The following is a 27,118-nucleotide window of genomic DNA, read 5'->3' on the forward strand; positions in this document are numbered from 1 at the left end:
ACATTAATTTTCCAATAGATGTGGAGTCTCAGAGCCAAAGTACAATAGAGTTCATGTCAAGGTTCTGTAAGTTCAAGTTCTGACCGATTGCACACACATTGCCGCCAAATCACCATCATCGGAGGCACAGATACATGAATAGAACGGCTTTTCATTCCATCAATGTGCAGCTTGTGTGTGACTACAATAAGGCTCTCCTTCACTTCTGCACACGATCCTTGGAAGCTGCCATGACGCTTTCATCCTGAGGGAGCCAAACCTGGCTCACCTTTTCCAGCCTATACCCCAGGTTATGGCCACTTATTGGGCAACAAAGGTTACCCATTGAGGATGTGGCTGCTTTCTCCATTGCACCAAGTGGAGATGGTGCCAGGACATCTCTGTAACAGCAGTCACCTTCAAACCAGGGCAACCAACAAACAGGCCACTGGCCTTTTAAAAATGTGTTTCCGATGCTTTGACCACTCGGGAGGAGCACTGCAATACTCGCCTGCAAGGCTGTCAAGGATAGAGGTGACCTGCTGCATGCTGCATAATGTGGTGCAGTGAAGGGGTGTACATATTCAAGATCCAGAGTCCAGTGTAGTAGACTGCTCATCGGAGGAGGAGGTGGTGGAGGAGGAGGTGGAGCTATCAGCCTCAGATGAAGATGAGCACGAGGATGAGGGGGACAAGGGGGGAAATGATGAAAGGCATGCCCAGCTACCTAGAGCTAACTCAGCTCATGCACCATAGTCAATAGGGAGGACCTAAGAGAGAGCTGCTTCTCCTAAGCATCATTTGAGGACGTAGATGCCCCCTTGGAGGCAAATGGCTATTCAGACATCACTAGATGAGTACCTTTGATACCATTGCTGCCTCACATCTCCAAGGAGATATCCATTCTGCCACAAGACCCAAAATCTAAAAGTGTTTCTTGGAGAGCGTCAAATAAATGGTGAAGAAGTCACCTAGTCATGAACTGAGGTCTGACTCCTATGTCAGGAGTGCTCCTGTGTAGTGTCAGTTGAGACTCAGGATATGCAGGTATGACAGATGCACCAACAGAAATGCTATAACTCTAGACTGGGCAGCATAAAATAACCTCATTGCCACAAAAGTGCCAGACAATGACCATCTCCAACATAAGAGAATCTAACCATCTGCCCTTGACATTAAATGGCATTACCACTGTCACTGGATCAAAATCCTGGAACTCCTTCATTAACAGCATCATGGATGTACCTACACCAGATGGAGTGCAAAGCTTCAAGATGGCACCTCACCACCACCTTCTCAAGGGAAATAAGGGACGGGCAATAAATGCTGACTTGGCCAGTGATATCCACATTGGTTGACTGCTATCAGCAGCGGATGTCTCACGCTTTGTGCTCTACCCGACTTGACTCTAATGGACATGCAAGACTTCACACTGTCAGGTGACTAAGGGATGGACTTCTGGCTGCAACCTTCAGTGACTCTGTTAAGATGTTGTGTGTTGTACAATTGTGTAATTCACAGTTGTGTGTTTACCGGGTTATTGTAAGCGCTACTCAACAAGTATAGACCAGGACATCCAGCCTTTGATTTATATTAAATATTTACAGAAGGTGAAAAACAATGTGAGATATAACACCACATGTGAACCCGTCAGTGATCAAAACCTAATGGTGTCTTTCGAGCTCAAACACTCCTACGTGGTGCCCCCTGTGTTGCCTCGGAAGAGGTGGAGGCAGTCTGTCCACCTCTCTGTCTGTCTGTAAGGCATTGAGGATCTTCATGGCAGCCCTTTTCATACAGGTGCCCATTGGGGACTTACCTGAGACTGCAGGGCCTGCAATGGAGGGGCAGCTACGGTCACTGGAGCATAGATGAGGGCTGAGGGATCAGGGAAGCTGTGGAAGATGAGTGCACAGAACCACTCACAGCAGCCTCATGCTCCTCTGCAACCTCCTCAGCCCTGGGTTGGCTTTCTGGAGGGCTGGATGGGGTGGGGCAGAGCAGGCGTCCATTCCAACAACTGATGTGCCACCAGTGAGAATATCCAGTTATGGGTGTGCAGCTCCTCATATGTATTCTATAGTGGGGAGCACTCAAACTCTGAACTGACTGCTCCAGGCTACTGAGTGAGCCTCGTTCCCTTCACAGGAATTCACGGTGCTCTTGCATCCACTCAGAGTGATGCTGAATGTGACTCTCCATGAGATTGGCCATTATCTCATGATTAGACTCATGTGGTCAAGCGCCAGAGACAAGGTCGAGCTCATCACCACAATGGGGCTCCTCCACTCACTTTGCATGAGCTCACATTGCCTTGGGGAACTCTGCCAAGTGTCTGCAGATCTGCTGCTGCTGATCCAAGCACTGTGCCCCATAAGGTGACTCCTCAGGCCCTACCTCTACGCCAGCTGGAGCATCATCGTCACTACTCTCCCTCCCGCAAGGGGCACAGATATCTTTGACTCTGACACCTCCTCCTGCACTCTGGTGCTGTGCCCTTCACCTCGTGCAACCGACTCTGAATGTGCACTGCTTCCCTCCGCAGTGCTAATATCTGTGATGGTGGATTGTGGGCTGGTCAGATGGAACGGTGCTTCCTCTGTCATTTCCCCTCCTCCTCCTTCTATGCCTGAGGGATATTCCAGCTCTGGAGGGTGGCCATGCGGCGATGGGATCTGTGTGAGACACAACAGGACACAGTTATTGTAAGCCCAAGTCAGTGTAAGAGCACGTGCACTTACACGTCATTCTCAACCACATACAAGCAGCAGCCTTGGCCTGGAATCCTTCCTTCATGTTCCATCATGCACCAACTGCCCACTGTGACTGATCCACCTCCCTCATGCTGAATAACCATCACCCCCACCAATGAAACCATGCTTGAGGGTGCCTATAACACTGCCTAGGGCACCTGCTATGGGTCTTTCACCATCTCCTACACTGGTCTGGGGGAGCACACACACATGATCTGCATGGCCCTCTCCTCCAGTGGGCGAATCAGCCTGAGGTTCGCATGGCCATCCCCTGTCTGGGCCATTAGCATTTTGAACTTCCTTTTCCCATAAGTGAACAATGAAGACAAGCTTAGGGACGTTAATCCTGTATCGATCACAAGCATGGTCCATGTGGCGTGTGTCAAAGTGGGCATTCAGATGCCACCCCATTTATGCTTTGACATACAAGAGTTTCATGCCCATTCAGTCATCCTTATTGATGGGGCATACGTGGAAATTATCTCCCATCTGATGTCTCAGTCATCTAAGACCTAAACCAGAGGCAAATGTATGCTTCAGTCGAACAGTTCAGCTTGCCTGAGTGCAGCAGGTGGTGGAACCACACGCAGCACTGAATCCATGTTCAGACACATTCGCCTGATGCACGCACTGAAGCAGCAATTGCCTGCCACACTCTCTTCATTACAGCCAGAGGGTTCCTTCTACCTGCTGGATACAGGATATCGCTCTAGCCTTCAACCTCCTGCACCAGGATCACCATGAGACTGAAATATAGTCTTTTGGTAGTACAGAACTTGAGTATTGCTGAAAAAAGAGACATTTTTTGTTGGAGCACTCTCTTCTTATACAGTAAGGATTTACTGTTTCCCCAACTTTGGCATTTTCTTGCAACTGATGAATGCAAAAAAACTTTGACGAAAAATGTCTCTTTTTTTCAGCAAGACTCAAGACACGCTGTTCCTCTGGAACATTCTGGGACATTCTGCCATGACAATGAATAAAGCACACGGATGAGTCACAATTCTCTCTTTATGCCGTTCTACTCAATATCCACTTCATACTGGAAACTTCTTCTCGAGTGGTGCACAGACGTGTGTTGTTGGGGAGGTCCATTCGCAGGCTGTGTGTACTGTCCTCGTGTGTGAGCACCCCAGGTGTGTTCTGGAGCTGCTGGAATACTCGCTTGGAGTTACATATGCCTGCGAGGACAGCATGCTGACGTGAAGGTAATGGGCGAGGTGCCCACAGTGGAAAATGTGAGAGGTGAAAGGTTATGTGGTAGGACATTAGGGATCCACATGTGGGATCCTGATTCCGGCCCCTGAGATGCAATACTCTTCCACTTGCTGTACAATGCCGTGACCTGCTATAGATGCAAAGATGCTAACATCTACATGGCTGGATGTGGTGGGTCCCGCTATGTGGACACTCCTTACACATATACAAGGGCAGATTTCAGCATCTAGCATTTCCTATGGTAGGCTCTTTATGGGCTATCTCTTACAGCAACAATAGCCATTTGGACAACATTTAAAACTTATACTCATCTGACAACGTAATGAAGTCTCCTCCCATGTAGCCTTGCGACTCCTTCACAACCTCCTTCCTGTCACAGTGAGTTGACTCCCCAGGGCGGCCCTTTATATAGGGGCCAGGTTACGAAAAGCCCACCTCCTAAATCTGTCCCACCTTTGCCTCCAAAGTGTTTCTGGGGTTGGAAGTCAGTTCGCAGACACTCAGAAGATTGAGTGAAAGGTCTTTCAAAGGACACTGGAAGACTTGCCCTGGTGTGCCAGGGAGGAGGGAGCCTGCTGAAAAGCCAGCAGGAGTTTGGGACTTAATCCACAAGGCTAAATATCTGCTGAGAGCATGGCACAAGATATAAAGCATTTTCAGTTGAGTTAATTAGCTAGTGGGGAGCTACCTTTTCTGTAGTCTGATTTACTAGTTGCCTATTAAGGAAAATTTAATCTATGTTGATTTTAGTTTGTTTGTTACAGTAAAAGTTGTAAAACATGAAATCTTGTTGTGCGATCGTTCCTGTGGATCACTGGGAAATTCACATCTCTTTTTAAAAGCTATCACTTTCCACAGGGATCATAACACCTGCGGCAAAGTTTTGCAGGTCACATTCAGTCTCAATGTGGTGACCAGTCTGATCCTGGTGACCACAGTCGTGTGCTGAACTGTCCTTGAAATTCCATTTGTGAAAGGGGTGTGATGTCCTTGCATGGATGGTGTGGATCCTTTTGAGTGGAGACCGCTGATTTTGAGAGATGTCAAACCCCGGAGGCTCTATGATACATCACTCACCAGATCTTTGTTGACAATATTGGTGTCAGCCCAGAGGCTGCGCCATTTTTCCTTCATGTTAAAACTTGCATTGCTCATAGCGTTCTCAGAGCTCCAGAAAGTCGCATATTCCATAGGTGCTGATGGTCTTCATGGATTGGCAGTTCTGTGTTGGCTTCAATGCAGTCAAACTCTTACAGTGTTTTTGACTTCCAGCACACATCGTGGGGTGGGATATTAGATAGGACTGGGAGCCATTGGACACGTGTGATTCATTGTGGCAGTGATTATCCTCACTGATGTGTTGAGGACAGTGTCTAAGCATTTTCTGTTGCTGCTCTCTGCACACACAGGGGTATTCTGCTGAAGAGTATACAAGAGTAAGGCTAGCAGTACAAAGAGTATTCGCACCGGCTCCCCAGCTGATGCCTGCTAGTTTCTAGATAATGTTCACTCTGGTCTTGATCTTTTTTGTGACCCTTTTCATATGTTTGTAAAACGTGAGGCTGTGATCCAGGGTGGCTCCAAGTACTTGGAGTGCGGTTCATTCCTGACCAGTTTGCTGTAAAAGGAGACCCGAAGTTCACTGTTAGCCAGTTGGTTGCTAAGGTGGAAAGCAGTGAGTGTGGTCCTAGTTGGGTTTGGGTGGAGATGCCAGCATTTGCAATATTGCTCCATCACTTCTTAGTCTTGGGACAAGATAATGAGATCTTCAAGGCTGGTTGGAGATGACAACCATCACATGGTCCACCCTGTTTTTAACTAATGTCATTGCTTCAACATATGCAGCTCAACTATACAGCCTCTGAAGTCAAGTCAGCTTTCCAAAATTCTGGCCAATTCTTCCAGCTAAATCTCATTCCCTCCGTCAAGTTGTGAAGTGCCAGTACAGCCAGTCACCAGTGATTCTGTGTCCCTGAGCTTTACTATTATAAATACTCAAGCTCTACTCTCTTGCAACGAAAATAGTCCAAGGTCCTTGAGCCTGTCCCAAATATGCTCAGGAGTGTTTGAACCTGTGATTCCCAAAGCTTTCCATCACTGGGAGTTTTCCTCACCTAATGTCTGGGTCTGTTGTAGACTCATTGATAGAGATTGATTGCTGTGATTCATCAAAAACTGCTTCATTGTTGTATCATATGACTACCAGGATGGTAAAAGGTGTCAATATTCTTTGCTCCTTGTCTCTCTTCGTTCCCACAATCCCTACTTCCTTGTCTATCTTTCCTTCCCTGAAGCCACTGTCTCAGGTGGAATCTTCCTTCTGCACTGAAAACCCACAGGTAACTTCAGCTTCATAGGTGTCCCTAGAAGTGCCTGGTGACAGCCTGTTTGACCATAGAGGATGATCATAGTCAAGGGAACAAGGTAGTAGGGTGAAAGAAGGATGAAAGACAGATTTGTATCTTTTATGACTCCAGGACATTCCAAAACACTTTACCACCAGTAAAGTACTTTAAGTGTAGTCACTGTTGCAATGTATGAAAGTGGTCAGCTGATTTGCGCACAGCAAGCTCCCACAAACAGCAATGAGATTATTTGTTTTTGTGATGTTGTCATATTGGTCAGAACACCAGGGGAACTCCCCTGCTCTTCTTAAAAGTAGCACATGGGATCTTTAATGTTCACCCAAGGGGGAAGAAAGAGCATCACTTTAACATCCCAAGCAAATTGCACTTCTGGTAGTGCAGCACTGACTCAAAACTGCACTTGAAGTTTCAACCTAGACTTTATACTCAAGTCTCTGGAGTGGAGCTTGAACCTAGGATCTCCTAACATAGAGATAAAGGTGCTACTGATTGAACTACACCTGTCAAGGTTATAACCAGGCAGAGCTGGATTTGTTTTAAAAACAATTTCCTTTTGTTCTGGTGTCAGGAGGCGGAAAAATGTTCAGATTTCCACTCGCCTTCATGTAAAGAAGTGCTTCCTGACATCACCTTGTTCAGCCGGGCTCTAAATTTAAAGTTATGCCCCTTATTCTGAACTCCCCCAACAGAGAAAATAAGTTCCTCTCTATTTACCTTATCAACTCCTTTAATCATTTAAACGTATCAATTAGATCATCCATTATCTTCTATACTCAAGGGAAAACAAGCTTAGTCTATGCAACCTGAGATCAGAATTGAATCCTTTCAGCCTCAGTATTTTGCTGGTAATTTCCTGAGCAAATCCCTCCAGCAAACAGCCCTAGAGAGGGAACGAAACAGCAAAGGCCCCACTTTTCTCAAGCCGCCACACCTGGATGATGCATGTAAATTTTTCTCCTGTCTGTGGGCTACGCGTTCCTGCAAAGGAATGCTGTAAATGGGAAGCAGATGACCTTCCCCAGTTTGTGAGATTGAAGGGATTTGGAGCTTTTCCCTGGAGATGGCAGTAGCCTGATTTAAATCCTGGCACCAGCAGCCCCACCCCTTGAAGCTGCTGCGTCACCTTTCACTCTACTTGACCACCCCCCCCCCCCCTCTAAGGTTCTCAATCAACTGCCTGACCAGGCTCAGCATCACACAATGAGAGCCTGTAAGAGTTTCCCCACACAAACAGCACACCCCTAGAGGCTAGCAAAAAGAGTAGAGCCAGGACATTTATAATCAAGTGGAGGTAGAGGCCAAACGTGAACTGCATGGGGGTTTAAAATGAATCCCAGATAAAGGGCTCATTATCAACATTCCCTCTAATATTTTTTGATTTATTTAAGCATGCTGCCCCTTTAATTTTTTTTTTTTTTATGGAGTTGTGCATGTGAGGTAACTGGTGTGCAGTTTGTGTGGAGACTTGCGGGTTTCTGCATAGCTGCACAATTTACAAGGAACATTACCCATTATCTTTTTATCTTTCAGGGATGCTGGGAGTGAGCCATTAAATCCGGTCAGAACCAGAGAATCTTACAGCTTAGAAGGAGGCCATTTGGCCCATCATGTACTGGCTCATTGAAAGAGAAGTCCAATTAGTCCCACTACCCTGCTCTTTCCCCATAACTCTGCAAAACTTTCTCCTTCAATAATTTATCCAATTCTCTGTTGAAAATTATAACCGAATCTGTTTCCACCATTCTTCCAGACAGCGCATCCCAGATCATCATAACTCGCTGTGTATAAAAAGTCTCCTATCTCCTGGTTTTTTCAATAGTTATTTTTAATATGTCCTCTGGTTACCAACCCTTTTGCCAGTGAAAACTGTTTCTGCTTATTTGCTGTGTCAAATCCTTCATAATTTTGAACAATTCTATTAAATTTTCCCTTAACCTTCTCTGCTCTAAGGTGAATAATCCTAGCTTCTCCTGTCTCTCTATATAATTCCAGATGGTAAATTTGAATCTAGGGAATCCAGATTTACCATCATAAGCAACATGAGCTGGCTCCTGGACTGCTGGAATCCCGATTAAAAGAATGATCAGGAAGTAGATATGAAAATCTACTGCTGCGTCACCTTTCACTCTACTTGACCACCCCCCCCTCTAAGGTTCTCAATCAACTGCCTGACCAGGCTCAGCATCACACAATGAGAGCCTGTAAGAGTTTCCCCACACAAACAGCACACCCCTAGAGGCTAGCAAAAAGAGTAGAGCCAGAAGTGTCCACTGACTGAATTGGGAAGTCAGTCCAGTTTTGTCAATCATGTCAATTGTGGCTCAGTCAATAGCACTCTTACCACTGAATGGGAAGGTAGTAGATTTAAGTCCCACTCCAGGACTTAAGCACATCCAGACTACAGTGCAATACTAAGGGAGTGCTGCACAGCGTCTCTCTGTTGTCTCTCAGTTGAGACATTAAACTCAAACTAAGGCCTCAGCTGCCCTCTCAGGTGGATGTAAAAGGCCCCATGGTACTGTTTCAGAAGAAATGCAGAGAAGTTCTCCCTGGTGTCTTGTCCACTAATTTATTCCTCAATCAACATCACAAAAATACATTGCCCTTTGCCATCATGTTCCACGCATTAGAACAGTGACTGCACTTCAAAAGTACTTCATTGGCTTTGGGAGGTCCTGAGATTGTGAAAGATTCGATCAAAATGCAAGCCTGCCTTTTTTCATCTTTTGTAGCACAGAACTATCCCCAATTCAGCATTCATCAGGAGTGTTCATCGCTGATAATACCAAAACCCAATGGTTCAAATGCCATATTGATACACAAGAGGGTACTGCTGTGACCAAGATCCATCATTGGAGCAGCATAGAAGGAGCTTTACACTGCATGTGGCTGTGGTATATCACTGGGAAAGGGATTCTAACCAGGTGATCTGTTTTAATGATGTTGAGGGATCAGTATTGGCCAGGATACCAGGGAAAACTCCCCTGCTCTTCTTCATTGTAATGTAGTGGGATCTTTTACGTCCTCCTAGGAAGGCAGACAGGGCCTCAGTTTAATGTCTCATTGGAATGATGGCACCTCTGGAAGTGCAGCGCTCCCTCAGTATTGCACTGGAGTGTCAATGTGGATCATGTGCTCAGGCCTCTTGAGTGGGATTTGAACCCAAGACCTCTGAGATGAGTGCAAAAGATCCCATGGCACTATTTTAAAGAAGAGCAGTGGAGTTCTCCCTGGTGCTCTGGACAATATTTGTCCCTCAACCAACATGACAAAAATAGATTTGCCCAGATTTTCTGGTCTCCGGATGGTTGTACACTGGACATTCCCCAGAAGATGCACTGGGGAACATCTCGGAAGTCTTAATGCGGGAATTGCCTGGGAAGTTTCAACTTCTGATGGGCAATTCCCCTGTGTCCAGAACCCTCCGAAAAAGTCTGCAACTGACAACCGCCCTGACTTCTTCCTTTACCCTCCAAAACCCCACTGATCCTCCAACCCCCTGGACCCCCTCACTCCCCCCCAAGCCTCTGACCACCCTCCCACCCCATCTACCTTCAACACTCCCCAACACCACAACCCTCTAAAGCCACCTCGACCCTCTGATTCCTCCAGACCTCCAACACCCCCCACAAAGCCCTCCAACATCCCCCCCCGACCCACCAACTCCCCCCAACCCTCCGACCCCTCTCCGACCCTCCGACTCCCCCTGACCTGACCTCACCTCCCTAGCACTTTACCCAGCTGCCACCCTACCTACCAAACCATCCTGCCACCCCACCCACTCTGCCACATACCCACATTGCCATCTTACCCAGCTGGCGCCCTACCTACCTACCGCCCTTCCACCATACACACTTACACTTATTCACTAACACTCTGAAAAGCTATTTAAATGTCTCAAAGCTTTTCACTGCGTTAGTGAATGAAGACTTGCCAAAATACGGCTACTAGTGCTGTAAAAAGGGGACATGGTTTGGCTTCCCCAACGATTCTGCCCTACAAAGAAGGACTCCAAGAACAGGTATGCTCCGCATTTCTGAAGAGGCCCGGTTTGGAAGTCAGAGTGAGAAATGCAGAGCTCTGGCACTGTGTAAAAAAAATAGGAGTGGAGTGGCAATCCAATGATGATTATCACTCCTTGGAAGATTCAGCCCACTGAATTTGGTCATTATCATATTGCTATTTGTGGGAGCTTGCTGTGCAGAAATTGGCTGCTGTATTTCCTATGTTCCAACTGTGGCTACACTTTAAAGAGAACTTCATGGGCTGTGAAGAGCTCTGGGAAGTCCTGAGGCTGTAAAAGGCACTGTAAAATACATCTCTTTTTTTTTTCAAAGAAATCCAGCATTCAGAGGGTTAAGCTGCCCAGCAATAAATTATTGTGTGTGTACAGATCACCTCTGCCCCAGGAACCATAGTGAGTCCCTCTAGACCAAGTCTGTGTGCTGGTCCCATGCAGGCGCTGGGGGGCCTGTGCTCTTTGTGAGCAGTGGAATGCTGGAGCCTGTGGGGGAGCGCCACATTCCCCACCACCACCATGACCCCCCAACCCCCACCCCCCACTGTGTTCATCAGCTCTGAACTCCTGCAGGGAATAGATTTGATTCAATCTGTGCCACTTCATTCAGCAAAGGCCTAACCAGCTCCCCTTCCCCTACCTCCCTCTGTGGCCTGTTATGGGTTTGAAGCTTCACAGAAACATTGCACCATTCTTAGCACTTCGACTCCAATGATTCAACTTTGGAGTAAGGGTATTAACTGGTTTCTGTTTCCAAACAAATGCGTCTTGGTAAGGTACTGACACAGCTGGAGTCTGTAACCCCCACACCAAGAGGAATCCTGTCTGCATTTAACATGGGAAGAGGCCAAGAATGAGGCACTTCCACAGTCAGTAGGGGCCTCAAAAGACATCCGCACTCTCCCACTTCAGTTCATCGGATTCCCAAGACCTGTATGTTTATTTAAATAAACGCAGCAAATGAGTTTGAGCAGCCGTGACCCAGTGCCTGATCCATATCTGCACTAAAATGTCTTTATTCTCGCACAGCACTGGCACAAAAATTGGAAAACTTATTCAGGGAGATCTAAGTGCTACTGCAGTAGAGATTGATCCACCTCATCAGGGCAGAATAGAGGGAAGTTCAGTCTGTAAAGACATTAAACCTAGGTCTCGTCTGCCCTCTTAGCTGGTCATAAAAGAGCCCATGGCACTATTGGAAGAACAGCAGGAGAGTTCACGTCAATGTTCTAGTTAATATTTATTCCTCAACGCTCTCCATTAAAGAGCCATTATCTCAGTGCAGTTTGTAGGATCTTGCTGTGCACTTGTTGGCTCCAGTGCTTTTCTTGCAATGGGTCACTCAGTCCAATCTCACTCTCCTGCTCCATCCCCATACCCTGCTTTATTTCTCTTTCATGCAACTTTTAAATTCCATGTAGGGGTTCTGCTTCCACATCTTTTTGTCATTAGAGGGCTTTTAACCCTGTAACTCCCCCCCAGGGTGCAGTTAGATACACAGGAGTTTAGACCATTTGCCCATTAGGAATTTCAGCAGACTGGCACAGACTCTTTACACATATCTCCCTACGCTAACCACACTAGAGGAAAAATACTCCATTGGCTGTGAAGCTGTTTGGGCTGAAAGGTGCCACATAAATGCAAATTCTTTCCTATCCTTTTCACAGCGCTGATCCAGAACAATGAGGTCCATTCTGTCTTGCCTCACTATCAGACTCAGAGTGTTCTCCAGTTCTGAACAGAGCTTCACAGACAGAAAACACACTGGGGGCAGGGGTGGGGGGGCACGATCACTGATTCCAGATCACGCCCCCACAACAGGAACCTGGATTCGGTGATCTCACCATTATTGAGTGACAATCCGAGGGAGCTGGATTAGCATCAGCAGAGGTGCCGTCAGTAAAGCAGGGCGCTGGGGGGATAGGTTACTGAGTGACAGTGTGAGGGAACCTCATTCAAATTTTTTTTTCAAAAAGATAGGAAAATTCAGAAAGGATTTGAAAAATGTCAGACCGTTTTAAGGCAGTTGAGAAAATGTTTTATCTTGCATGTTTTGCGGCTGAGAGAATCTGAACTCTGTTATAAAACAAACCAGCTGTGAGGGATTACAAGCTTAGCCCTATCTAGCAACACCTCTATGAATAGGAATAGAACCTGAGGCCTTTAATGTACCAAACTCTATGACCAGCTGTACAAGTGCTGCCAGAACTCCCCCTCCCACCAGGACTGCACATCATTGGAAAGCCGCTCCCCGCCAGCTCTGTCCTAGCCCTCATTAACTGGGCTCTGAATCTCCCCGCAGGGGGCCCCTCACTCTGCTCACACACTGAAATCAACCTCAGCACTCCTCCGCTGTGACCTGTGTTGCACAGAGCCCTGCACACCCAGATTCCAGAAGGTTTTCTGGGCCTTCTCTAATCCAGTCACCGAGGGAACTGCAGTGAAGGGAACAGATGAGATTTATAACAGGTCGTAGCTCGACAGCTAACACCACGAGATTACTGTGAATTGTGACCTTGGAATGATCCATTTGGAGTGTGGGGAGGGGGTGGGGGGGTGTCACTTGACCATTGTCTGGGGTTCTGTGGGGTAACACTCCTCCTGAGACCCCTCCCATGATCCACTGCTATTCACAACATAAGAGCAACACACCACAGTAAAACTTTAGAAACTCTTTAACCCTTAAAATATTCAAAATATTCACTTTCAAGATAAGGTCACTGCCAAGGCCAGCATTTACTGCCCATCAATATTTGCCCTTTGAGAAGGGGATGGTGAGCCACCTTCTTGAACCGCTGCAGTCCATGATGAAGGTACACCCGCAGTGCTGTTAGGGAGGGAACTCCAGGATTTTGATCCAGTCGTAGTGTAGGAACAGTGATATAGTTCCACGTCAGGGTGATGTGTGACTTAGAGGGGAACTTGCAGATGATGGTGTTGCCATACACCTGCTGGCCTTGCCTTTCTAAGTGGCAGAGGGCACAGGTTTGAGCGGTGCTGCTGGAGAAAACAGCAGAGTCTGCTGCTGTCACTGAAAGATGATCAGTGATCACACTCAAACTGCTTTATTGGGCAGAAGACGCAATGAGACAGTTCTCGGTAACTTTTGTTAAATGGAGTGTTTTTTTTAAAAAACACTATCTGCCATTAAAAGGCATATTTTCTTGAGCTTGCTGAAGATGTGAGTTGACTAAGGGGGTAAAAATTACAATTCTGCCTCTGGAGCACTAGTTGGCCAATTGCACAACTCCAGCTCACACTATCAGGCATAAAATCATGGGCTCACTCACAGGATTATTACCATTTGTGCTTCCCTTATTGCCAGGCTCAGAAACTGAATTCCTGCCCTAATTACATAAATATAGATTTGGACAACAGATTAACCACAATTTTGAAGTTTCTTTCACCTCCTTTCACCTGAGGCCACAATAAAACATTGAAATTAGCTGCATCTGTATCTTTTCACTTACTTCTACATCCCTCAGTAATCAGGGCTATGGTGAAAGAACAGGAGGAAAGGGACGAATTGGATAGTTCTTACAAAGAACAAGAACGATGGGCTGAAAGGCCTCCTCCTATGCTGTAGAATTCTACCTCATTCTATTGTACAGTCCCATGCACTAGCAGCTCTCTGACACCTCACCCAAGTGACCCCATCTTCACGTGAGGTCTACAAAATAAGCTGACAGGCTACTTATGACAATTCAATCCTTATCCACATGGTGTGCACATTTCCATCTAAGACTTCTGACCATCACTAGTCAATAAAATAAGAAATAATCTGCATTTTTATAGCACCTTTCACCATCACAGAATATTGCAAAGTGTTTCTCAACTAAAATACCACTGAAGAGTGGTCATTGTTGTCACATAGGAAGTGTGGCAACCAGTTTGCACACAGCAAGCTCCCACAAATAACAGTCAGATAAATATCCAGATCATTTTGTTTCAGTGATGTTAGTTCAGGGATAAATAATGGCCAGGACATTGAGAAAGAGAAGATTTATAGTTATTATATTATTGTATTACAATAGTGGATGTTCTTTGTTTATGAGAATATTGTGCTTGGTTTATACATCAGTTGACTTCTTGGGATATGGGAGTTGTTGGCAAGACCAGCATTTATTGCCAGTGAATTGCATCAGCTCATCTGTTGCTGAAACCCTCATTTCATGCCTTTGTTATCTATAAAGGCAACTATTCCATTGCACTCCTGGCTGGTCTCCCACATTCTACCCTTAATAAATTTGAAGTCATCTGAAACTCTGCTGCCCGTGTCCTAACACACAGCAAATCCCTTTCCCCTATTACCCATGTGCTCGCTGACTTACATGGGCTCCCAGTCAATCAACGTTTGATTTTAAAATTCGCATCCTTGTTTTCAATTCCTTCTATGACCTTGCCCCTCCCAACCTCTGTAATCTCCTCCACACCCACCCTCCTCCAATTCTGGCCTTTTGAGCATTTAGGGTAGCCACTGATGGGAGCTCAAGAATACTGGACACCATAACGTCAGTCTCACTGTCAGAGCAGGCACATTATAGAGTCGTAACATCAGTCTCCACTTTGAAACTGCTCACAGGCTTCCCCATCAGCACAGCAGGAACATCAACTGTCCATTGGACGATAATTTAAGAAATGTAGCTGTAATTTTACAATCCATACACTGTCCTGTGATCACCAGGTCCCAGCCACTAACACCTCTCCACATTGACTGACGTGACGTACTGGAAAATAACCATCAACCTGCCTGGCTGCTGGGAGGGAGCAGGTGTTTCTGTGTCCATAACCATCCTCGCCATGCAGTGAACTCCCAAACTTGTCTCTACTCTGCTGGGAGACCAGGCTCCTCCCTTGAGTGAGAGTCGAGACACCAACATCTATTATTCTAACATTGACTGTCAATGGCAGGCCGTGAACCTTGCCTAACCCTCTCGTCCTTGGATGGTGGTGTGTTTTGGTATGAGATGGATGGAGGAGAGGGGAATATACAGAGAATAGAAAGTTAAGCAGAAAGCTACTCCACGGAGGTCATGTTCAATTGTAGTTCTTAGAGGATGGGTGTTTCAGAGTAAAAATAGTGGGCATAAAAGCATCCAATACCAGACAAGAGCCAAACCAGCTGAAAACCGAGCTGTCCAGTATAAAACCAAACAAATGGCCACCCTATGAGTGTCCTTGATTTTAATCACTCCATTGTGGCTTCACTTGCCTGTACCCTGAGTTCTGGAATTCCCTCCCTACACCTCTCCAGCTCCTTTACCTCCTTTAAAAAACTCCTTAAAACTTACTTCTTTTACCAGATTTTGATCAATGGACCAAATATCTCTTATTTAATTTTATAATACCCCTGTGAAGCACCTGGGATGTCTTGTTATGTTAAAGGCGCTATAAGTTGTTGCTACCTCTAATTGCAAATTAGAGATAAAACTTGAAAATAATGGATCTTGAATATAACTGAGAGACGTTGGAGGCCATTTTGAAGGTAAGTTGTCACGTGTAGGTCAGACCAGGTAGATTTCCTTCTCTACAGAACACTCGTGAGCCAGGTGGGTTTTTAGGGCAATCCAGTAGTTTGAAGGTCACCATTACTGATATTGATGATGCTTTTTTTTATCCGGGATTTACTTAATTAATTACATTTAAATTTCCCAGCTACCATGGTGAGATTTGAGCTCACATCTCCAGTTTATAAACCTAGCCCTCTGGCTTACCAGCCCAGCAAAGTAACCACTACTGTACCCTACTGGCTTCTTACAGCGGAGACTTAAAACTCTGAGCCTGTCATTTCCCTGCTATATTTGAATGTGGATCGTTCAGACATTCCTGCCCTCTCGATTTCCTGGTGCCACTGATCCAGGCTGATTGGACATGGTGAAGGTCAGCAATGACCATGCGCATTGGACTCACTCACTAATGAATGATCACATTGAGGGAGCCTCTGCAAACACAGCCAGACGTTTCCCCAGTCAGCTAATGTTACACCTCCCATCTGGCAATGGAAACCTCTCCAAACAAACCCAATAAGATTTCATTTAAAGTGACATTGCCAGCCTGAGATTTAAACTGGTGCAGTGAGAGGGGTTGTTTTTGGTGAAGAGAAAGGGAAGCTGGGGACAATTATCTTCTCTCTGGTCTTTGTGATGTTTTCACTGCTTCCACATTTTTTATCTACAGACCTATTTGCAGCTGGGAACTCAGGGGCAGGGGGTGTCTCCAACCCATTCCCTCTCTATTCCTCCCTCCTCTTGGACGGCACATCGCCCCCTAACATGTCTGACATCTCAAAGAACTCTAAACTCTCCACAAACTGTGCAATCAAACAAACCCAGAGCACATACATCATGGGTGCAGTACTCAGTAGGTAGCTCTCTCACCTCTGAGTCAGAAGGCTGTGTGTTCAAGCCCCCTCCAGAGATTTCAAAATATAATCCAGCCTGACACTCCAGTGCAGTACTTAGTGAGTGCTGCATGGTTAGATGAGATATTAAACTGAGGCCCTGTCTGTTCCCTCAGGTGAACATAAAATTAGCCAGGTTTAAGTGGAACACAAAAGATGATAGTGCTGACTTTCACACAGGACCACGGCACAGGACTGGGTGCAATGACTCCAATGTAGTGGGTCTGGTGTGCATAGTGGTTTGGAGACTGACATTTTGAACAGGTTTTGGGTTGGTCCCAGTGGATTGGATAACCACAAATATAAACACCTCTATTCAAAAAAGGAGGGAGCCAGAAAGCGGGAAGCCAGTTAACTTAACATCTGTCATTGGGAAAATGCTAGGACCCATTATTAAAGAGGTAATAGCATGACATTTTAAAAATCATAATACAATCAGGCAGAGTCAACATGGTTTTGTGAAAGGGAAATCACGTATGACAAATTTATTGAGTTCTTTAAGGATGTAACAAATGGGGTGGATAAAGGGGAACTGGTGGATGTAGTCTTTTTGGATTTCCAAAAGGCATTCAATAAGGTGCCACATAAAAGATTACTACACAAGATAAGAGCATATAGTATTGGGGGTGATATATTAGCATGGATAGTGGACTGGCAAACTAACAGGAGACAGAAAGTCAGGATAAATGGGTCATTTTCAGATTGGCAAACTATAACCAGTGGAGTGCCACAGGGATCAGTGCTGGGACCGTAACTATTTACAATCAATATAAATGAGTTGGATGAGGGGACCAACACTATTGTAGTCAAATTTGCTGATTAAACAAAGGTAGGTAAGAAAGCAAGTTGTGAGAAGGATACAAAGAGTCTGCAGAGGGATATAGATAGGTTAATTAAGTGGGCAAAAAGTATAATATAGGAAAATGTGGGGTTGTCCACTTTGAAAGGGAGAATAGTAAAGCAGAGTGTTATTTAAGTGGAGAGAGACTGCAGAATGCTGTGGTACAGAGGCATATCTTTGCACTGGGGGCAGTTCAGAGAAGGTTCCCTCGGCTGATTCTTGGGACGAAGGGGTTGTCTTATGAGGAAAAGTGCTGAGCAGGTTGGGCCTATACTCATTGGAGTTTAGAAGAATGAGGTGATCTTACTGAAACACATAAGATTCTGAGGGGGCTTGACAGCGTAGACGTTGAGAGGCTGTTTCCTCTTATGGGGGAATCTAGAACTAGGGACACTTTAAAAATATGGAGTCCCCCATTTAAGATGGAGATGAGGAGGAATTTCTTCTCTCAGAGGGTCATTAGTGTTTGGAATACTTTCCCTCAGACAGCAGTGGAGGCTGAGTCATTGAATATATTCAAGGCTGAGTTAGACAGATTTTTGGTTGACAAGGGAGTCAAGGATTATGGGGGACAGGCAAGAAAGTGGAGTTAAGGACACATCAGATCAGCCAAGATCTTATTGGCTGGCAGAGTGGGGTCAAGGGGCCAAATGGCCCAATCCTGCTCCTATTTCCTACGTTCTTATGTTAGGAAACTGGATCTTTGCTGTTGAGTTCTCAGAGATATCACTGACTAGACGTCCTGCATTCAGCTGGGAAGGTGGGCATTTTGGATGGTGCACAGAGGATAAAAGGGACAAGGTATCTGAAACAGAAGTAGATACAACAACAACTTGTATTTATATACTGTCTTTTACATAGTAAAACATTCCAAGGCACTTCACAGGAGTGTTACCAAAAAAATTTGACACTGAGCCACATAAGGAGATATTAGAGACAGGTGACCAAAAGCTCAGAGGTAGGTTTGCATGTCTTAAATAAGGAAAGTGAAGTGGAGTGGTTTAAGGAGGGAATTCCAGAGCTTAGGGCCCAGGCAGCAGCAGTCAAAGAAACAAAAGGTCAAATATCACAATTGAAAGTGGGATTCGCAGTAACAATAAGAGAGTATAATCTTCTCAGCCTCTCCAGTACTCCGCCAGCCCTTTCATCCCCATCGTCTGCTCATTCCATCACTAAACAAACAGCAACCTGCCCAGTAGCTTCTGGTAAATACTTTAAAGCACACACAGCTTAAAAAAGGCTACCTCTGTTTTCCAGAAACTTCTCTCTCTGGAAGCTTCTCTCACTCTCTCCAGGCCGGGCGACATGGCCCTGCTTCTGAAATGAATGTTCTGGTTGATGCAAGGATTGGTTGGCAGCTGTTGAGAAGTCTCAACCAAATGGGTCAATCTGACTCACTGAGTCTGCACAGGACTTCAAGAGAAAGTATATCCACAGAAAGATAGATGGAGCAAGGGAGAGAGAGGAAAGAGGAGAGAGAGATTTACCCATTTATCCACCTTTGTTCCATATTCCTTTATACCCTTACCCAACACAAACTTTTGATCTCCAATTGGGCCCCAGCATCCACAGCCTTGAGGGAGAGAGTTCCAGATTTACATTACGTTTGTGTGAAAAAGTCCTTCTTGAAATCACCACTGAACAGCTTGGTTCTAATTTTAAGCTTCTGTCCCCTTGTTCTGGAGACCCCTGCAAAGAGGAAATAATTTCTTTCTAACCACCCAATCTACTTAATAGTTTTAGACACCAGGACTTTGGAATATTGGACTTGGAGCCAGGATGAGCCTCGCTGCAGAGAACCTTATTACTGTAATTTATTTTGCAAAGTAAGAATAATTAACTGGGGGAAAGCCAACTTCAATGGGGTAAGAATGGGTCTGGGCTGAATGAATTGGAGTCAAAGGTTGGCAGGAAAAACAGTAGCTGAACAGTGGGATAGCTTCAAAGAAGACAGAGTTTGGGCACAGTTAAGGTATATTTCCTCGAAAGGGAGCTCCCTGGGTGACAAAATTGATAGAAATTAAGATAAAGAAGAAAAAGTGTGCTTATGGCAGATGTCAGGTAGAAAATACAATTAAGAACCAGGCTGAATATTTAAGGTTCAGAGACAAGGTGAAAAAGCAAACAAGATAAGCAAAGAGGGAGTATGAGAAGAGACTGGCAGCCAATATAAAAGGGAATCCCAAGGTTTCCTACAGGCATATAAATAGTAAAATGGCAGTAAAACTAGGAGTAGGGCCAATTAGGGACCATAAAGGGGATTTATGCATGGAGGCAGAAGGCAGTATTGCATCAAGTTCTGGGCACTACACTTTAGGAAGAATGTGAAGGCATTGGAGAGGGTGCACAACAGATTCACAAGAATGGTTCCAGGGATGAGGAACTTCAGTAATGAAGATAGATTGGAGAAGTTAGGATTGTTTACCATAGAGAAAATAAGGTTGAGAGGAAATTTGATAAAGATATTCAAAATCTTGAGGGGTCTGGACAGCATAGATAGGGAGAAACTGTTCCCATGAAAGGACTGAGAATGAAAGGGGACAGATTTAAAATAATTGGCAAAATGAGCAAAAGCGATGTAAGAAAAATTTTTTTCACACAGTGAGTGGTTAGGATTTGGAACGCACTGCCTGAGAGTGTGGTGGAGGCAGGTTCAATCAAAGCATTCAAAAGGAAATTGGACTGCTATCTGAAAAGGAAGAATGTGCAGGATTACAGGGAGAAGGTGGGAGAATGGCACTAACGAATTGCTTATTGGGAGAGCTGGTACAGACACAATGGGCCAAACAGCCGCCTTCTGCGCTGTAACAATCCTCTGATTCTGTGAGCTTCTGCTCAGTGTCTCCCAATAACACAAGCTGTATCACCAACTTAAACCAAAGATGAAGGACTGAGCCACACCAACCTTAAGGCTCCAGGTTTAACCCCTGTATTGAGCTAAGTCATCTCAGTTACCCCTGGGATGGCAAGAGAAAGGTAAAATGTGTTGAATTTCTGCTCCAGGCCATTATAGTGTGTGTACTCTGCTGGAAAGTGCGCCTATCAACGTCGAGCCAGATCTATCTGTGACTCATCCCTGCAACACAGAATGGTTGATGCTTGCTGTTGAGGCTCACACATTCAGAAAGGCCACATGTGTGAAGGAAGTGTGGACTGCTGGCCCTTGTGGGAACCTGATCCATAGCAAGACAGCGTCAGTTGGAGTAGAATGAAGATAAATTTATTGAAAGGTTTCACTTGCCTTTGTATGCTGCCTGCCTCCAATCCAGCGATCTCAAATGTGGTCTGGTTGTGTGTGTTACACTAGTACATACGGGTCAATAGGTACCACTATGGGTAAAAAGAAGGCTGGTGGAAACTTCCAGAAACTGGAGCAATCCTGAAGGAAAGGTGGGCCCTCACCGAATAGAGGCACTGCACAGCCACAGTCCGTGGGCGCGCAGATCAGCTCTGCCAAGGAGCTGTGGGTTGCCCTTCGAGACAGGACGTCTCAAGAACTGGCTCTAGTCTGATGCACAACATACTGCCGCACCCTTGCAGTGACATGCCCCAGCAACCTTCAAAGTCCCTTTCAAGAAGTTGGATTCTATACAACTGTAGGGTAGATTGAGCTATAAGGGGAGAGGGAGTGTCAGAACAAACACACAAAAGGAACATTCCCTGAAGATCTGAGTAGATCATGTTGTAAAAACCTGGGAAAAGTGATTGATTTTTCTTTTGACCTTGGGGAAAATCTCATTCCACCAGCTTCACAGTGAGGGTCTATGTGGAGTCTGAAACAAGGAAGCTTTGGAAACTGGGGCAGGGTGGGGGGAGCGGAAATACTGGGGTATGGTGAGGGGTGGCAGCTGAGCCCAGTTTCTGCCTCTGGGACTTCGTACCCAGCTGCCTGAACCCTAGGAATGCAATCCTTGGAGTTTTGCCCGGTATGCAATTTTTGGATGTTGAATTCCAATATCCCTGTGAAGTTTGTGCCAGTGAATTAACAGTCAAGGGTGTGAGATACTTAAATCTGGCAGCTTTGGGAAGGGTAAGCACCGTGAAACTCAGCAGTAACACAGAAACAATCACACTAACACTCACTCATTCACTCAAAAAACACACACAAAATTACAATTCAGAAACAGTGAGGCCATTCAACGCAACCTGTCCATGTTGATATTTATCCTCCACATGAGCAGTTTCTTTATCCTACATGTTAAGTGTCTCTCCACTAAAGCACAGCTAACATGCCCCTGTGCTCACCTCCCTGTTCTAGCCAGCTGCACTTATCGAATTGGGTGCAGAAATTTGTTAGCAAGAATATAGTGAGGATTGGAGAGGGGCCAAGAGAGCATTGAGTCCAGTTGACTCCTTGCAGTGTAGAGTATAAAGAGCCCTAAAGATGTTCAGACACTCACTGGGAAATGGGCTACTGATTTTAATGCTGTATACACATACAAGCCCAGAAGTACAGAGAGCACAGCCAGACTCCTACGCCTTCAACTGCATTCCTTGTGGATTCCGCTTGATTACAAGGATGTTACTGGACTCAACTCATATACTCCAGCTTTCCTGACCTTTCACCCTGCTGGGATGCCCATCATTCAACCGGGGTTGAATTCCTTAAGAAACATCTTTCACCACAAAACCCAGGCTACTGTATTGGGGCCTTCTGTGCTAGGCCTCAGAATTGGTTACCATGGAGATTCTACTGAAAGGCTGGCTGTTCAAAAGCTCAACAGCAAGATTAGAACTGACAGGATAAAGGTTTTATCTAGATATGTACACCTACATGCCAACTGATACTGAATCCACTCAAATATAATTGATCGTGTTTGTTTGTCAATTTATCCATTACTGATTTCACATTAACATGAGTCTCTTCATGCAGCCTCAGGAGAGAGACCAAAGGAACCTTGGAGGGAGTGGAGAGACTGGGGAAGGGAGGGCGAAGTAGGAGATTGGGGTGGAAGGAGACAAAGTGGGGGAGCTAGATGAAGGATGAGACAAGGGGGAAGATGGGGACGGGTGATATGAGGGAGGGGGAGGCAGGGGATGAGGGACTGGATGGGAGGAGACAAAGCGAGGAGATGAAGGAGGGTAGATGAGGGAGGGAGAAGCAGAGAGTTGGGGAGATGAGACGGAGGAAATGAGGAGGGGGGATAAGGGAGGGGAGAGGCAAGAATGATGGAAAGGCAAGAGAGGTGGGAGATGGGGATGAGACAACTGAGGGACAGCGGAGACAAGGGAGCGGGAGATAAGGGAGGGGGATGGTGAGTGGATAGGGGCAGGTGGGGTAGAGGCAGTGAAGGTATAGGGGCAGCAAGGGAGCAGGGAGAGGGAGGTGAGGCTGGAGGGAAGGCAAAGTACAAGAGGAAAGATATTTTTAATTTTCAAAGATAAGTTTCCTGCAGGAATGTGTAAGCCCAGGTTCATAATTTAAACAATCTATGGAGATGCACAATAGCTAATACAAGGCAAGAATTGCACTGGCCAGGGAAAGTTTCTTTTTGCTGGGGGAGATGGGGGTATCAAGTTGGATTAACCTTTTCATGCTCATGTTAATGTGAATATTTTCACTGTAACCTCCCCCTCCTCCGTCAATCTCTACCCATCACAGTTATTCACCACTAATTTTCTCCCCTACAGAGATGTAGCTTCCCTGGTATCCCCGGCACCTAAGGAGCTTTATTCCTTTGTGAGCCTTAAGGCTGAGTGTCAACAGGTTATTCAACTGCAGGTGGCTTCATATCCAAACTCCAATCCCACCTTGACATATGCACTCACTCCAGGCTGGGATCACTGGTTGGTGATTGGGAGCAGGAGACCAAGTTGCTTTTTCTCCTCCCCACCTTAAGGGAGTTGATGCCAACTGCAGGAATCTGATAACTTCAGCACAGACCAGGGACAGCACCTGAAACCCTCCCTGTCTGTTTGGTTCAACACTTCATTGGATTGATGTTCTGAGCCATTGGAATTTGTGGCAGGGAGAGGGTCAAATTATGGATAATTTGGTTAAATATCCCTTAGGTAAAATTTCCTAATCACCAGATACAAACTGGGTCCATGAGCCAGCATGGGCTCAATGGGCATAATGACCTTCTTTTGTGCTGTAGTGACTTGGTGACAATTTCCAATTTATTTCTTTTAAACATATAAGAAGAGCAGAAATATTGTGCCCCTAGGCCAATACACCACATAGTATATGTTGCTGAGGCACAGACCCCCAGAACAACCGTGTGTTCATTTGAATATTGCTGAAAAAAAAAGACCTGTGGAAGTTTTTTGTTTTGTACTCATTAGGACACTTTACAAGAATGCCAATATAAGGGGAAAACAACAATTTATATTGTATAAGAAGAAAGCGCTAATTAGTTGGCAAGTAGACTCTGATTGGTAGGGGCGTTGCCATGGAGAATGCAGCAGTGATGGTAACTGATGGTTAACTGCCAAGTACTGTCCACCAATCAGAGTCCACTTGCCAACCAATCAGCACCCTCTTCTCATACAGTATAAATTGTTGTTTTCCCCTGATATTGCTATTCTTGCGAAGTGTCCTGATGAGTGCAAGACAAAAAGCTTCGACATGTTTCTTTTTTCAGCAATACTCAAGCTCTGTAACACCAAACAACTAGTCACCTGTTCATTCTTCAATCTGAGCTAAACTGGTCACTGTCTCAGGTTAAACCAGAATGTTCACAATCTCCGAGTCCTATGTGGCCCAGAGCTGACCTTCTGACTCCCGTATCTACTCTATCATCAAGACCACCTATGTCCATCTATGTACCATTGCCTGTTTCCACTCCTGCCTCAGCCCCTCTGTTGTGTAAAACCTCACAAGCCTTTGTTACTTACAGATTTGACTATTCCAGTGCATTCCTTCTACTTTCCATCCCTTGTAAATGTGAGATCATCCAAAACTTGCCTGCTTGTGTTGTAACTTACACTAAGTCCCATTCACTCATCACTCCTGTGATCAATGACCTATTTCGATCTATGTCCGGCCAAACCTCAATTTTAAAATTCTCATCCTTGTTTTCAAATTCCTCCATGGCCTCATCCCCTCCCTATCTTGGTAACCTTGGTAACAATGGCTCCACCCCCATGCTCCCTCCAGTAGTTGTCCAAACTGCCCATCCTCAAAGAGTCCCACCCCACACTCCCACCACTGGGCATTCAACACGCCCGTGTTCGCAGAGCCAAGCCCACCCCTACATTCCCACCACCAGTCACCCGAGCAGCCCGTCCTCTCAAAGCCTCCTCCCCGACATCATGCTCATTGGACACCTGAGCCAGCCATCCTAGGGGAGCCCCACGCCTCATTCCCGCCATCCTCATGGTTCCCCAGCCTCATGGTGCCCTGCCTTGCCCCACCAATTGGAAAATGAACAGACTCCTTTACTCAATTGAATGATTCTTTATTGTCAGTGAAGAGCCTTTCCTCCCATCTCCAATACTTTTATAATTAATAAACAAAAATTTAAAAGGAGTATTTATCATGCCCCAATCATTTTTCTTTGGGGAGTCCAGTGCTTGAGCACAAAAATTCATGCTGACACTCGCTGCACTGTCAGAGATGTTGGCCGGGATTTTCTGGCCCCCTTGCGGGTAGGACCTGCTGTGGACGAGGCGGTGCCCCAGCCAGAAGTCCATGGACTTGCGGCGGGACCGGAATATCCCCCGGCAGCGGGCGGGTGCGGAAAACCCCACCCGTTGTCTTTCGGATGAGACGTTAAACCAAGGCCCCATCTGCCTGCTCAGGTGGCTATAAAAGATATTATGGCACCATTTCAAAGAAGAGTAGTGGAGTTAACCTGGTGTCCTGGCCAATATTTATGCCTCAATCAACATCACAAAAAACAGGTCACATTATCACATTGCTACTTGTGGGAGCTTGCTGTGTGTAAATTGACTGCTGTGTTTCCTGCATTACAACAGTGACTATACAAACAGTATTTCATTGGCTGTAAAAGAGCTTTGAGATGTCTAGTGGTCATGAAACATAAATGTGAGTCTTCCTTCTTTTTCTGTAGCATCAGAACACTCCAGGATAATCCTGGAGAGTTGGCAATCCCATCAGATAGTGGCAGAAGGGGTGGGGGGTGGGATTAAAAATTATAAATACAAGCCTTTTACAAGTATGGTGAGAGACAAAGGAGCTCTGGGATTGCAGGCAGCCTGTCTGCTGAGAGGGGAGGCCGGAGAGTAATCCATGAATGGTGAATTCTTTCAGTTTCTAAACTGGGAGCTGGCAAACAGGAAGTTCTGTTTCCACACAGTCAGAGCCCAGCCTCACTCAGCAAAAGCCAAGCTCCCCCCGCCACCTCTCTCTTCCCCGGAGAAATATTGTGCAAGAGAAGCACAGACATTTTCCACAAGATGGGAGGGGGGTCGGGGGTTGGGGGGGGCGGTGGGGTGAAAGAAAGCAATTAATTAAAAATTTGTAAAAATAAACGACAAAGTAAGTGACTGGAAATTAAGCTCACATCCTCAAGGGACATGTAGAAGCTAAAAAGCAGGGGAGAAAATCTAATGGCTGCAGATCTCTCCGGCTTACCTTGTAAATGGCACTGATCCAACCAGTCCAGACACTCAGGAATTCAGCAGCCAGTGCCTTGCAGCAATGAACGGCTGAATCACTAACTACCTGGCCTCTTGCTTGAACTGGGGCACAGGGTCGTGCAGTTCCCACTACAGCTGGATGGTGTAAACCCTTTCAGGAGAGCTCTTCACGCTGTGCTTCAAGTGTGAGCAGAAATCTCTCTGAACCAACCCCGATATCCCATCTCATAGAGCAATCAGGCTCACTCAGAAATGCTCTAGTTCTGAGATATCTCACTCTCAAAAAATAAACATGGCTCCAGGTGTTTAAACAGATTTGGGATCCGTCTCGCTCTTTTCAAACTTGAATCTTGCTCCAACCTGCACCGAATAAAGCGGCTTTAGAGTGGAAAAAGTCCCATGACAGGATTGGGACAAGGAGTTATGGGAAGTGGTCAAAGAGGGTGGGTTTTAAGGTAAGGAGGGCTGATCAGCAGAATATGGGAGGCAAGGAAGCCAAAGACTCTTTGAACCCCAACACACAGATGACCCACAGCTTTTCCCTATCCCATCTTGATCCCCTGTTCCAACCAATGTTTGTACTCACTATTTGTTCTAAAATTATAAGGGACACACACACACTACACACACACAAATTAATGGGCATGTAGACACACACATGTACAATGATATACGCAGATATAAAGGGACAAACACTGACAAATGTTCAATCACACACAAAAAGGCATGCACGTATAGGGGCAGACACCAACAAACATATAGGGACAGAGACACATGAATATACCAACACACATATAAAGAGAGAGACAGACACAGGCACCAACACATGTACAGGGGTAGACACACACACACTCAGGTATGTGTGTATGATGCCCCTATGCAAAGTTTATGTTTCTTTTGTAAATAAAGTGCACACTTTGTCTTCTCTCAATCGTTAATAATCATTAAATAAAAAATATTTGCAGTCTGGACTCTCCACCAGAATAGTTTCAAAAAGTT

The 27,118-nt window shown here is 45.6% G+C and overlaps 1 protein-coding gene across 3 annotated transcripts in view; it reads right to left on the bottom strand.

The window, feature by feature from the left end:
- The window catches only part of glis2b (GLIS family zinc finger 2b), a 55,105-nt gene that overhangs the window by 13,537 nt on the left and 14,450 nt on the right, over positions 1 to 27,118 (bottom strand). The window contains exon 2 of one of the 3 annotated variants that reach the window (XM_041205835.1): positions 2,377 to 2,654. The exons of the other annotated variants lie outside the window; for them this stretch is intronic. The gene's annotated coding sequence lies outside the window, so the exon portion shown is untranslated. The remainder of the gene's footprint in view (positions 1 to 2,376; positions 2,655 to 27,118) is intronic. 3 annotated transcript variants of the gene reach the window in all.

This window comes from Carcharodon carcharias, chromosome 15 (genome assembly GCF_017639515.1).
Source record: "Carcharodon carcharias isolate sCarCar2 chromosome 15, sCarCar2.pri, whole genome shotgun sequence".
Taxonomy (NCBI): domain Eukaryota; kingdom Metazoa; phylum Chordata; class Chondrichthyes; order Lamniformes; family Lamnidae; genus Carcharodon; species Carcharodon carcharias.